The 15,591-nt window shown below is 43.4% G+C and overlaps 1 protein-coding gene across 4 annotated transcripts in view; it reads right to left on the bottom strand.

Moving 5' to 3' along the window:
* Positions 1–15,591, bottom strand: part of Patr-1 (Protein associated with topo II related - 1) — a 308,440-nt gene that overhangs the window by 292,444 nt on the left and 405 nt on the right. The window lies entirely within an intron of this gene.

Raw genomic sequence — 15,591 nt, 5'->3', positions numbered from 1 at the left:
TGGAAAAGAGTAAATTTTGTTTTAAAGAAGTTAGGTACTTAGGTTATGTAGTGGGCGATGGATGCATCCGTACCGATGCGAACAAAGTTGCTGCTGTGAGGGATTTTCCCGAGCCGAAAACACCAAAACAGCTCCGACGGTTTCTAGGGATGCCAGGCTGGTACCGTCGTTTTATTCAATACTACGCAACCATTGCAGCTCCGCTGCACGACTGTCTCACTAAAGACAAAATAAAAAAGTTTACGATGACTGACGAGGCTAGAGATTCGTTTGAGCGATTAAAACAAAGCCTAATTTCGGCTCCCGTACTGGGACACCCTGACTTTGACAGACGATTTTATATCCAGTGCGATGCTTCGACAGACGGTGTGGGCGGGGTACTCTTCCAGTTGGACGACGAGAGCAACGAAAGACCGATAGCTTACAGCTTACGTTTCCGCAAGATTGAACAAAGCACAACGAAACTATAGCATAACCGAGCTAGAGTGCTACGCGGCAGTGATCAGTGTGAAGAGATTTCGGCCGTACGTCGAAGGGCTGCCGTTCACAATCATCACCGATCACGCGAGTCTCAAATGGTTGATGAACCAGAAAGATCTTTCTGGGAGACTCGCGCGATGGAGTTTGAAATTGCAGGCATACGATTTTGAAATAGAACATAGGAAAGGAGCACTTAACGTAGTCCCAGATACACTGTCGCGAGCACACATGGACGAAATTAAGCTATCCGACAGACTAATGGACATCGACTTGGACTCACCATACTTTAAAACGGAAGAGTATGATGAACTTAAGAAAACTGTGACAGAGAATCAAGATAGACTACCAGAGTTGTGCGTATCAGACGGGTATATCTATAGACGGACTCAGTTTAACCGGGGGACGATCTTCAGCAGGACCAAGCCTGGAAACTCTGGGTGCCGTCGGAACTGCGTGCAGGATTGGTGGGCCCTCCCACAGCTCACCTTCTGCTGGGCACGGAGGCATCCATAAAACGTTAGCCCGAATACGCGAAAAATACTACTGGCCTGGTATGGTAAGAGAGGTTCAAAATTATGTTAGGGAATGCGAAGTCTGTAAGGGAAATAAAACCCAGAACTCTTTTCACAAACCAATTATGGGAAAGCAACACGTGACTGTGAGACCTTTCCTTTGTTGATTGACTTTATGGGCCCTTACCCACGTACGTTTGATGGAAATGTGTTTGTTTGTCTTGACCGTTTTTCCACGTTTGTTTTTTTTAAACCCATGCGTAAAGCCACGTCTGTAGATGTTATTAAGTCTTTACAGAAAGAGGTTTTTCACATCTTAGGAGTCCCAGAATATATCCACTCAGATAATGGCAAACAGTTTGTATCCGATGTTTTTGCAAAATTTTTAGAAAAGTATGGCACAAGACATATCCGGACTGCACTCTACTCTCCACAAGGGAATGCAGCGGAGAGGGTGAATCGCTCAGTACTACAGATAGTAAGATCCTTCATTAAAGAGAATCAAAAGAGTTGGGATAGGTGCATCAGTGATGCGGCCTTTGCCCTTCGTAGCGCGATACACACATCAATAAACTGCTCGCCATATTATGCCACTTTTGGCTTACCGATGATGGAACATGGCACGTCTTATGAAGTATGCCGCAAATTGGGCACCGTGAAAGATACTGATCTACAGATAGATGCGCGAGCAGATAGATTGCAAGGAATTAGGGACTCGATAATGAAGGAGCTTAAGTTAGCACATGAGCGAAGTCAGAAAGCTTATAACACCCGATCCAGGGATGTGAAATTCCGAATCGGACAAGTGGTATATCGCCGAAATTTAAAACAGAGTTCACAAATAAATAACTATAATGCTAAGCTTGCCCCAAAGCAAGTAAAGTGTGTCGTTCTTAAAGCGATCGGCAACTCGATGTATGAACTCGGCGATACCAGTGGCAAGACAGTCGGCGTATACCACGCTAAGGATATTTTTGTTGCTTAATTATATGTTGAATGTTAGTTTTGGTGACCTATGTTAAATGTAGATGTGTGCAACGTTTTCTAGCTTTAGTTTTAGCTTGACCATTAGAGTAATTATTTATGCAATTATTTATTTCTTTGACCATGTTTATAGTTGACCTTATTTATTCATTTATTTATTGTTTTTTATTATTTATTTATTTATTTTTTTATTGTTATTTTATAGATTCTGTGATATTTTATTACTAACATACTAAAAACTGTGATATAGATTTAGGTAGATAGATATCTGTTATATAGGCTTAGATACTTACCAGTGATATAACTTTAGATTTAACCCACATGCCATTCTAGTCATTAATATAAGTAGATATCTGTGATATTAGGTTAGTAGTAGAAACATTTTTTTATTCCGCGTGCTGCCCTTATACGAGTTAACATAAAACCTAAATAATCGGAAGAATAGGCAATAGCCCGACTTTAGGTCGTGGGTCGAAGCCACACGTTAGGCGTTTGAAGGTAGCTTTAGGACAGACTGCGCTTTGAATTTTTTTACGCCCACGCTCCATGTTGCATGCAACATCGGCGGTTGCGAGCCTGTAGCGGGAGCCTGTGGGTTAATGCGATGGTAGGGATGTTCAAACATTTACGTATGCATCTGTGTGCATTCACCAGCATAGCTACGTTTACATGTGTTAGTAACCGGTAGGAAGCAAACACTTGGATAGATGTTCGAACATGTATCTCTTAGTATGCGTGAAGTTAGTTCGTGAAAGTTTATATCCGTCGTTTCCCGCCAAAATAGGATTGTATGTATTGGTGTCTTTCGTTCTTGACTGAAAGTGGTGAGAAAGAAAGGCTTTTGATTTATGGGGTACGACTGCCAAACTATTGCAGAGCATGTCTCAAAAGAAAAGTTGACTGAAGTGAGTGCGGAAGCAAGTTTTAATTATATATATTTTTTTGCGAAAAAAAAGTTCGCGATTTGTTTCATAAAACCGTGCTAATGGGTAATTTAACGGAATCCCAAGGAGGAACCGGGAGCCCATACCTGCTTGACAACAGCCCCAGGTGAGTCCAGTGAAACCCCTTTCCCCAGTCCATGGTGCATGTGGACTAATAGTGAAAATAAATTTTAAAAAATGTTAAAAATGGAAATTAATTTAAATAAAACTACATACCTACAATCAATAAAATTTAGTGAAATAAATGAAATTATATACAGAGATAAAATTAAGTAAAAAAAATTAGATAAAATAATGAAAGTTAAAAATAAAATAAAATAAAATTAAAATAAATTAACTAAAATTATAAAATAAAATTAAATATAAAACTAAGTAAAATAACTAAAATTACATACATAAATAAATAAAGCCAGATATTTAATAAAAACCTATTGGATAAAATCAAATAAAATAAATAAAAACAAATGAATGAATAAAATGACATACATAGGTAAAATGAAATAAGTAGATAAAAGTCAATAAATATAATAAGGTCACATGCACCCTAATGTGTCTCCCTCTGCCGCCATGACCCCAGTCCCTAATATTCTTCCCCTTTACACATCTAGATTGCTGTGCAAAAATTTAAGCTTTCCACCATCGCAAGCCACAAACGCAAAAGAAAGCGGGATAGTATTTATCATCAAGAAGCCTGCCACTTCTGCACCACCATCAAGAGTCATAAACGCACAAAAAAAAAGAGGGGTAGTATTTAGTATCAAGGAAAAGGAAGCATACAGACGGTGCCAGGCTATACGTCAAAGGAGTAGAGGGACATCTTGACGCTCCTGTCCTGGCACCGCGATCATTGACTTGAGCATAGATTGGAGGAGGAAAGCAAACCCGAGGAGAGAGGCCAAGAAGGGAGCAGAATAATCCGTGCGCCGCGGCCGGAATTTACATTGTTTTAATTTGAACTTTTTTTAGGCGGCCACCGTAGTGTGATGGTAGCGTGCTCCGCCTATCACACCGTATGCCCTGGGTTCAACTCCCGGGCAAAGCAACATCAAAAATTTTAGAAATAAGATTTTTCAATTAGAAGAAAATTTTTCTAAGCGGGGTCGCCCCTCGGCAGTGTCTGGCAAGCGCTCCGATTGTATTTCTGCCATGAAAAGCTCTCAGTGAAAACTCATCTGCCTTGCAGATGCCGTTCGGAGTCGGCATAAAACATGTAGGTCCCGTCCGGCCAATTTGTAGGGAAAAATCAAGAGTAGCACGACGCAAATTGAAAGAGAAGCTCGGCCTTAGATCTCTTCGGAGGTTATCGCGCCTTATATTTATTTTTATTTAATTTGAACTTTTTTAAATCATTAGAGTTTTTTTTTTGGTTAATTTTTAATCAGCATATTTAGTTGCCGCACTATTGAATTTTGCATTTTTCTTTTTTATTATTCAAAATTTTTTTATTTTTACAATTTTTTATATTTTTTTATTAGACGATTTGGTTTTTCATTTGTTATTCAAGTTGATCTTAAGAATTTTTTTTGGAAATAGTTTTTGTATCACCATAAGGTTGATAGGTAGCTTCTAGTTTTTTCGCCACATCACCTTTTTTTGTTTTTTCATATGCCAACCTATGTTCATATACATATACGTACATAGATACACATATGTATGGTACCTGGCCCTAAGCCCTATTGGCCGCATTTTTTCTTTTTGGATTTCTTTGTTTTGCCAAAATCACCGCACTAAAATTTTCTTTCTGTACATTTTTCTGTTCGCCTTTCGCAGTTGCTTCTAGATTTTTTTGTTTTCCTTTGCTTTTTCGTTTACGTTTCTTTCTAGGCGAATGAAATTTTTTTGCTGCGCAATCTCCAACTCTTTTATTTAGTTTTTTTATCATTTGGTTCTTTCCATTTAAATATTTTTTTTATAAGAGATCACAAATTGCTTTATTTTTTTTTGTTTTCACAGTCTTAATAACTAATAAATAAATAATAAGTTAAAGGGAAAAGTAAATAGGGAGGAAGTTTTTTACTGTGATTCGGACCGCGACCTCGTGTCCAATAGAGAATTCCCTTGTAGGTATACGTTCCCTGATGTATGCGCTCTTAATTTTCCAGCTACTTCTCTCTTCGACGCAGGCGCCTTCGTCGCTGGATTGATCGGTAAGTGCCAATATATGTCACCTTTTTGTTACATTACGTACACATAAATACACGTATATCGAACAATTGAATTTTGCTTTGAAGTTAGTGAGAAACAATAAGAGTTAAAAAAATACAGGGGCGGGTCGATAATCCATACCCTTAGATTTAAATTTTGATATCGTAATGAATTTTAAACGTAACCTTTTTATACTCAGTTGAGCAGAGCTCAGAGAGTATATTAACTTTCATTGGATAACGGTTGGTTGTACAGGTATAAAGGAATCGAGATAGATATAGACTTCCATATATCAAAATAATCAGTATCGAAAAAAAATTCGATTGAGCCATGTGCGTCCGTCCGTCCGTCCGTCTGTCCGTTAACACGATAACTTGAGTAAATTTCGAGGTATCTTGATGAAATTTGGTATGTAGGTTCCCGGGCACTCATCTCAGATCGCTATTTAAAATGAACGATATCGGACAATAACCACGCCCACTTTTTCGATATCGAAAATTTCGAAAAATCGAAAAAGTGCGATAATTCATTACCAAATACGGATTAAGCGATGAAACTTGGTAGGTGAGTTGAACTTATGACGCAGAATAGAAAATTAGTAAAATTTTGGACAATGGGCGTGGCACCGCCCACTTTTAAAAGAAGGTAATTTAGAAGTTTTGCAAGGTGTAATTTGGCAGTCGTTGAAGATATCATGATGAAATTTGGCAGGAACGTTACTCTTATTACTATATGTCTGCTTAATAAAAATTAGCAAAATCGGAGAACGACCACGCCTACTTTTTAAAAAAAAATTTTTTTAATTCAAATTTTAAAAGAAAAGTTAATATCTTTACAGTATATAAGTAAATTATGTCAACATTCAACTCCAGTAATGATATGTTGCAACAAAATACAAAAATAAAAGAAAATTTCAAAATGGGCGTGGCTCCGCCCTTTTTCATTTAATTTGTCTAGAATAATTTTAATGCCATAAGTCGAACAAAAATTTACCAATCCTTCTCAAATTTGGTAGGGGCATAGATTCTATGACGGTAACTGTTTTCTGTGAAAATGGGCGAAATCGGTGGAAGCCACGCCCAGTTTTTATACACAGTCAACCGTCTGGCCTTCCGCTCGGCCGTTAACACAATAACTTGAGCAAAAACAGATATATCTTTACTAAACTTAGTCCACGTACTTATCTGAACTCACTTTATATTGGTATAAAAAATGGCCGAAATCCGACCATAACCACGCCCACTTTATCGATATCGAAAATTACGAAAAATGAAAAAAATGCCATAATTCTATACCTAATACGAAAAAAGGGATGAAACATGGTAATTGGATTGGTTTATTGACGCAAAATATAACTTTGGAAAAAACTTTGTAAAATGGGTGTGACACCTACCATATTAAGTAGAAGAAAATGAAAAAGTTCTACAAGGCCAAATCAACAGCCCTTGGAATCTTGGCAGGAATACTGTTAGTGGTATTGCATATATAAATAAATTAGCAGTACCCGACATGATTTTCTGGATCACCTGGTCCACATTTTGGTCGATATCGCGAAAACGCCTTCACATATACATCTAAGGGCCACTCGCTTTTAAAACCCTCATTAATACCTTTAATTTGATATCCATATCGTACAAACACATTCTAGAGTCACCCCTGGCCCACCCTAATGGCGATATCTCGAAAAGGCGTCCACCTATAGACCTAATGCCCACTCCCTCTTAAAATGCTCAGTAACACATTTCGTTATTTACCCATATCGTACAAACATTCTAGAGTCACCCCTGGCCCACCCTAATGGCGATATCTCAAAAAGGCGTCCACCTATAGACCTAATGCCCACTCCCTCTTAAAATGCTCAGTAACACCTTTCGTTTGATACCCATATCGTACAAACATTCTAGAGTCACCCCTGGCCCACCCTAATGGCGATATCTCGAAAAGGTGTCATCCTATAGACCTAATGCCCACTCCCTCTTAAAATGCTCAGTAACACCTTTCATTTGATACCCATATCGTACAAACATTCTAGAGTCACCCTTGGTCCACCTTTATGGCGTTATCTCGAAAAGGCGTCCACCTATAGAACTAAGTATTACTCCCTTTTAAAATACTCATTACCACCTTTCATTTGATACCCATATCGTACAAACACATTCTAGAGTCACCCCTGCCTACCCTAATGGCGATATCTCGAAAAGGCGTCCACCTATAGACCTAATGCCCACTCCCTCTTAAAATGCTCAGTAACACCTTTCGTTTGATACCCATATCGTACAAACATTCTAGAGTCACCCCTGGCCCACCCTAATGGCGATATCTCGAAAAGCCGTCCACCTATAGACCTAATGCCCACTCCCTCTTAAAATACTCAATAACACCTTTCGTTTGATACCCATATCGTACAAACACATTCTAGAGTCACCCCTGGCCCACCCTAATGGCGATATCTCGAAAAGGCGTCCACCTATAGACCTAATGCCCACTCCCTCTTAAAATGCTCAGTAACACCTTTCGTTTGATACACATATCCTACAAACATTTTAGAGTCACCCTTGGTCCACCTTTATGGCGATATCTCGAAAAGGCTTCCACCTATAGAACTAAGGATTACTCCCTTTTAAAATACTCATTACCACCTTTCATTTGATACCCATATCGTACAAACACATTCTAGAGTCACCCCTGGCCCACCCTAATGGCGATATTTCGAAAAGGCGTCCACCTATAGATCTAATGCCCACTCCCTCTTAAAATGCTCAGTAGCACCTTTCATTTGATTCCCATATCGTACAAACACATTCTAGAGTCACCCCTGGTCCACCTTTATGGCGATATCTCGAAACGACGTCCGCCTATGGAACTAAGGATCATTCCCTTTGAAAATACTCATTAACACCTTTCATTTGATACCCATATCGTACAAACATATTCTAGAGTCACCCCTGGTCCACCTTTGTGGCGATTTCTCGAAAAGACGTTCACCTATAGAACTAAAGCCCATTCCCTTTTAAAATACTCATTACCACCTTTCATTTGATACCCATATCGTACAAACACATTCTAGAGTCACCCCTGGCTCACCTTAATGGCGATATCTCGAAAAGGCGTCCACCGATAGACCTAAGGCCCGCTCCCTCGTAAAATGCTCAGTAACACCTTTCATTTGATACCCATATCGTACAAACAAATTCTAGAGTCAGCCCTGGTCCACCTTTATGGCGATATCCCTAAATGGCGTCCATCCATAGAACTATGGCCTACTCTCTCTTAAAATACTCTTTAATACCTTCCATTTGATACACATGTCATACAACCACATTCCAGGGTTACCCTAGGTTCATTTTCCTACATGGTGATTTTCCTTATTTTGTCTCCATAGCTCTCAACTGAGTATGTAATGTTCGGTTACACCTGAACTTAGCCTTCCTTACTTGTTTTCTTTGTTGAGAAGTTGATTTAATTTCCCTGATCCACGGTATTTATGCCCATACATATACATATCTATTTGCATATATATATACTTATTTGAATTCATAGTATCAGAATAGTTCGATATTTTTTGCTGTAGAATTTCCTTTTTTTATGGTAGACATAAGATAATTTATTAAATACCCCCTGTATTTAAAATTTTCTTTTGAATTTTTCTGTCACTCTTAAGTTTAAGTAGTTTTAGTTTATTTTTGAATAAAATGTCTGTTAAACCCTCCGTGGAAAATTACCCACTTTTCTGTTCATCTGATTTTATGGGTTGAAATTCTAACAACATGATAGGCTAGGTGAGAATTTAATTGGTGTGGGTGTTGCACGAGTGCAATGTAGGGGACGTGGGTGTGAGGCGACTGTGACAGACTAGACAGGCTAGGGACATGGGACCGTAACGGACAGACAAATGTCAGACTAAGGGGACGTTGCTAAATTTAGGAGTCACAGCGACGTCCAAGGCTGCGTCAAGGTGTTACGCAGAGTGGGAGGGATGACTCCACCTAACACGGACGGACCTTTTCTTCCATACATTCTCATACATTCAGGCATGAACCCCATTTTTTTGTTTGTATAACTGTAGGTAAGGCGGGTGAGCAAAAACTCACCCCACCCGACGAGCTAGCAGGGGCTTGCCAGCATGCCAAATGCCACCTCCGCCTTACCCCAACAGTCAGTTATACAGCACTGCATTGGGCGGATGTCGCAAACGTATATATTCTGTGCTGGCAAACGGTGCAAAGGGAGGTAGGGACTAAAAGTCTGTTTCCTTGACCTAAACAATTGCTGCGGGAAAAGAGGGGGGAAGAAGCGCTCCCCAAGGTAGTCGGTTCTATGTACCGGAGCGCCTCGGAATTTTTCCTGACCAAGGACTGTCATTTCAGTGTGACCCCATTTAATTTGTTTCGTCCTTCCCACAAATTGTCATCCTCCCAGTAGCTCCTTGCAGCAGGACTGCTATATATTCTCTTACTCCGGGAAGGTATCGAACCCAATCCGGGTCCGTCTCCTGACCCCGGTCCTGAGAAATGGTTTTGCTGCATTTGCCAGAAAAGAATCTTTTTAGGACGGTCATACTCTGTTCAGTGTTTCTCGTGCAAGGGATGGTTGCATCGGACAGGTTGTTCTGGGCTTGATCCCAAAACCCGACGTCCACGTAACTTTTATAAATATTTTGTGGCTCCTTGCTGCTCACGCCCAAGGGCGTCCCGTAGTCTACGCCTAAGCGCCCCCCCCCCCACTACCTTCCAGCAGCCTCGCTGCTCAGCAAGCCACAACAAGTACCCGCTGCTGCTCGCGCCCCACGGCGCCAACAACTCAAACAGCTGATACCACTCATAACTACTACCTTCGTAGTAGAACTGGTAGCAATGCTGAGCATCAGCCCCTGCCCCCGTCTTCTTCTCCCCCCCCCCCCCCCCCCCCTCTTTTCTGGCAGCAATCATGCAGGTCAGGGAAACAGACTCTTAATCCCTACCTCCGTTTGCACCGTCTGCCAGCACAGAATATATAGGTTTGCGACATCCGCTCAATGCAGCTCCTGCCTTGGGTGGTGCCACTTTCCTAAATGTTCTGGTCTCCGCGACGGCAGCCCCTCGACGGGTTTCATTGCGCCATGTTGCCAGGTCGCAAACCCAAATCATCCGGGTACCCCAATGCTTGCCCAAGGGCGCCCAGTCCCAAGGCCACAACAGCAATTGCGTCCTGGCCTTCCACAACCTAGGCGTAGTCACCCGTCACTTACCCCTAGAGTGGCGGCGTCACCCCTCATGCACTTCAGAATTCTGCAGTTAAACTGTAATGGACTACCTGGGAAGATTACGGTGATAGTCGATCATGAAGCACAACATCCGCATTGCTGCGATTCAAGAGACTAAACTCACAGCATTGCAGACCTGCTCTGGGTATAATGTCCACAGGAAAGACCGCGAGAGCGGAAATGGAGGCGGCCTCGCGTTTATTATACACCACTATGTGCAATATTATATATTTGATCCTGGCATCGACCGCAGGGACAATGTCTTAGAACGTCAAGGCCTGTCTGTTCGGTCAGGCGATGCAAATCTAGAAATCATCAACATCTACATCCCTCCTGTCACCTGTTGCCCAGTGGATACCGCCCTAATATCGAGGCCTTACTCACTGGCAACAATCGCATTACCTTAGGCGATTTCAATGCCCATCACGACCTATGGCATTCAAACTTGCGGGCGGACAGTAGGGGTGAGATGTTGGCGGATCAAATAGAAGAAACGACGTTCTGCACAATAAACGGAGACGCCCCCACATGTATGGTAGGAAGTTGTCATAGCTCGCCAGATATCTCAATCGTGAGCGCAGAACTCGTAAACTGCGTCAACTGGCAGCCGATGGTAACATTGGCATCCGACCACCTGCCCATACTTATTTCGTTCGAGCGTACCGCCGACTTCATCGTCACCGAAAAACGCACTTTCATAAACTTCAAAAAAGGAAAGTGGGAAGAATATAAATCTGCAACAGACAGCAGCTTTGCTGCCCTCCCTATCCCGACTGATGCCCGCCAAGGGGAGCGTGCCTTCCGTAAGGTCATTGAATCCGCCTCGGCACATTTCATCCCGCCGGGAGAATTCCCGAAATCCGGCCCCACTTCCCGGCGGAGGCCGCGAGCTTAGCGAGGGAACGCGACCTTATAAGACAGCTTGATCCAGGCGACCCCCAAATAAGGGATATAAACCAACGCATCAGATTGTTTGTGGACGAACACAAGCGGGCGAAATGGGAAGAGCACCTAAGAGGTTGTAACCTCTCTACCGGTGTAGGTAAACTTTGGTCCACCGTAAAGTCCCTATCGTATCCGACTAAGCACAAAGACAAAGTTTCCTTCGCCTTTGGCGATAAGGTGCTGTCGGATGCGAAAAAATGCGCGAGCGCTTTCTGCCGACAATATATAATGCATCCTACGGTTGACAAAGATAGAAGGAGAGCCAATAGACACGCACATAAACACAAATTCAGCGCGTCACCAGTCACCATCACCGCTAGAGAGGTTGAGGACGCCATTGGTCGCGCTAAACCATCCAAAGCAGTGGGCCCAGACGGCATAGCCATGCCGATGCTTAAAAACCTATGGAAAAAGGGTTTCAAATATTTAGCGCATGTCTTCAACCTGTCTCTTTCCACCTTTGTCATACCCGAGAAATGGAAAATGGCCAAGGTGGTCCCGCTACTAAAGCCTGGGAAACCAGCTAACATAGGTGAGTCATATCGTCCGATATCTCTCCTATCGCCAGTGGCAAAGACGCTTGAAGCCATTTTGCTCCCTTATTTCCAAGCACATTTGCAGCTAGCCCCTCATCAGCATGGCTTCAGAAAACTCCATAGCACTACCTCCGCGCTAAATGTCATTAGCACCCAGATAAATTGCGGTGTGAATCAATACCCCCACCATAGAACAGTACTCGTAGCGCTAGACCTATCAAAAGCCTTTGATACGGTCAACCATGGCTCGTTACTGCAAGACCTGGAAGGGTCTACCCTTCCCCCATGTCTTAAAAGGTGGACCGCAAATTATCTGGGTGGTCGGCAGGCATCGGTGCAATTCAGAAACGAAACATCAAAACCAAGGAGAACTAAACAGGGAGTGCCACAGGGTGGTGTCCTATCCCCACTTTTGTTTAATTTCTACATATCTAAGCTACCTTCACCACCGGAAGGAGTCACAATCGTTTCCTACGCCGATGACTGCACAATAATGGCCACAGGCCCAGGCCCAGAGATCGATGAGCTATGCAATAAAATAAACGGCTATCTCCTGATCTCTCCAGTTTTTTCGCCTCGCGAAACCTGGCATTGTCACCGACTAAATCTTCCGCGACCTTATTTACAACATGGACGCCCCAAATGTCGACCATATTGAACATCCACGTCGATGGCACTACGCTACCGACTGTCCTACACCCCAAAATCTTGGGTGTGACGTTTGATCAGGATCTACATTTTGGTGCGCACGCAACCGCAATTGTTCCGAGAATTCAGAGCCGTAATAAAATCCTCAAATCCCTTGCTGGCAGTACCTGGGGAAAAGATAAAGAAACGCTCATGACCACATACAAAGCAATTAGCCAGCCGATTACGTGCTACGCGTCACCCATATGGTCACCAAGCCTAAAAACTACCCACTGGAAGACACTACAGGTCTGCCAAAATACTGCTCTCAGAATCGCCACGGGCTGTCTTCTTCGGTGTGTGGTATAACCGTGTTATTGTTTTCGAGATTAATACGCGTCTTTTGGCACCTCACTCGATATTTTTGGTAGCGTATTAACAGTCGACCCCTCAACTAGACTATTACCACGTCGGATCCGTGGTCCTGGTTGTTTTTTGGCTTTTTTTGGTGAGTACAACAACATTACAACCCCTCGCGAAACCTGGCATTGTCACCGACTAAATCTTCCGCGACCTTATTTACAACATGGACGCCCCAAATGTCGACCATATTGAACATCCACGTCGATGGCACTACGCTACCGACTGTCCTACACCCCAAAATCTTGGGTGTGACGTTTGATCAGGATCTACATTTTGGTGCGCACGCAACCGCAATTGTTCCGAGACTTCAGAGCCGTAATAAAATCTTCAAATCTCTTGCTGGCAGTACCTGGGGAAAAGATAAAGAAACGCTCATGACCACATACAAAGCAATTAGCCAGCCGATTACGTGCTACGCGTCACCCATATGGTCACCAAGCCTAAAAACTACCCACTGGAAGAAACTACAGGCCTGCCAAAATACTGCTCTCAGAATCGCCATGGGCTGTCTTCTAATGTCCCCAGAACACCATCTGCATTATGCGGCGAGAATACTCCCCATCAGGGAGAGAAATGAGATGCTGACCAAACAGTTTCTGTTGAATACCCAGAAACCTGGGCATCCCAACAGACATCTGATTGACGAACCAGCACCGCCTAGGGGCCTAAGGAGTCATCTCCGTAAGCATTTTGAGGAAATACGGCACCTGAGAATCCAGCCGTATGAAGCGAAAAAACACAAGCAGGTCCTTGGTGAACTCCATAGACAGGCGTCGGACCTTTATGTCGGGAATTGCCCGGTGAATCCAGTACTTGAAGAAAAATATCCAGAACTCGCGGAAGAGGAACGCATACTCCCCAGGGAAACGCGTGTCACTCTTGCTCAACTTCATTCTGGATACTGTAACAGGTTAAACTCTTACCTATCCAGAATCAACCCCGACATACAAAATGTATGCCCCGTTTGCAATGTGTCCCCACATGACACCAACCATCTCTTTAATTGTAATGTGGACCCAACGCCTCTAACACCCCTTTCCTTATGGTCCACCCCTGTTGAAACGGCAAGTTTCCTTGGACTCCCGTTAGAGGATATTGATGACAATTTGTGATCGGTCGCGGCTATTAGGTGGGGCGAGCGTTGCTACAACAACAACAACAACAACAGGGGGGAAGAAGACCCCCAGCGGGTTAGGGGGTTAGAATATACCCGCGGTAGGTATGCCTGACGTAAGAGGCGACTAAAATACCAGATTCAAGGTGCTGTGTAGCGCAACCCTTCAGGTTGCCAGCGCAATATATAGCTTCTCCAAACCCAATTGTCAACCTCACCTATCCGCGGCGAATCCTGTTTCACTAAAAGACGAGGCTCTGGCGACCCTAAGCTCCTCATGGAACTTGGGGTTGGGGAGGGAGGGGATGGCCTGAAGGTTTAATGTGGTCACATAAATCGTTCCCGAGATGGTCGGGCTAGCACCTTAATGGTGTTGTATCCGGCAAAGGACCATCACATCGATAGCACTCCCCAAAGCCTTCGGAGAGCAACCTTATCGCTACAACAACAACAACAGGGGGGAGAAGATGGGGGTAGGGGCTGATGCTCAGCATCGCTCCCGACTCTACTAAGGAGATTGCAGGTATGAGTGGAGGCAGCCGCGAGAGTTGGTGGCGCCGTGGGGCGCGAGGGGGGACGCTAAGGCGCAGACTACGGGACGTCCTAGGGCGTGAACAGCAAGGAGCCACAAAAGATTTATAGAAGTTACGTGGACGTCTGGTTTTGGGGTCTAGCCCAGAACCTGTCCGATTCAACCATCCCTTATACGAGACACACTGACAAGAGTATGACCGTCCTAAAAAGATTGTTTTCCGGCAGATGCAGCAAACCCATTTCTCAGGACCGGTGTCAGGAGACGGACCCGGATTGGGTGCGACACCTTCCCTGAGCAAGAGAATATGGAGCAGTCCCGCTGAAAGGAGCTGCTGGGAGAATGACAATTTGTGGGAGGGACGCAACAAATTAAATGGGGTTACACTGAAATGGCAGTCCTTGGTCGGGAAAATCCCCGGTAAAAGTCTAGTTGATGTGTCGACTGCTAATAAGCTACCAAAAATATCGAGAGAGTTTCAAAATACGCGTATTAGTCTCGAGAACAAAAATCCGAAGGCGGAAAAAAAAATTTTATTATTTAGAAAGGTGTTCTGCGCAAAAAATACAATGGATTCCACCCCCGGTTTCGGAGGTACCCGCGGGTCTTTTTTGGGTTTTCCGTTAATAAGACGCGTCTTGACATCAGTATTAATAATCCGGAGGCGGAAAATAAAAATTTTAACTCGTTCAAAAGATATTAACGAAAAACCGAAAAAAAGACCTACGGGTACCTCCGAAACCGGGGGTGGGATCCATAGTATTTTTTGCGCAGAACACCTTTTTGCGTTGGCGGCCTTCGCCCGCGCTTATACAAAATAACCCTGGGCTACGCCATGCCAAGTCCCGGTGTGTGGTATAACCGTGTTATTGTTTTCGAGATTAATACGCGTCTTTTGGCAACTCACTCGATATTTTTGGTAGCGTATTAGCAGTCGACCCCTCAACTAGACTATTACCACGTCGGATCCGTGGTCCTGGTTGTTTTTTGGCTTTTTTTGGTGAGTACAACAACATTACAACAACCACATGAAAATCGCCTTGTTCTCGAGATTAATACGCGTCTTTTGACACCTCTCTCGATATTTTTTGACGCGTATTAGCAGTC

Source organism: Eurosta solidaginis, chromosome 1, assembly GCF_040869045.1.
Source record: "Eurosta solidaginis isolate ZX-2024a chromosome 1, ASM4086904v1, whole genome shotgun sequence".
NCBI lineage: Eukaryota > Metazoa > Arthropoda > Insecta > Diptera > Tephritidae > Eurosta > Eurosta solidaginis.
The sequence above is the reverse complement of the archived record's forward strand: the minus strand, read 5'-3'. Positions and strand labels throughout refer to the sequence as shown.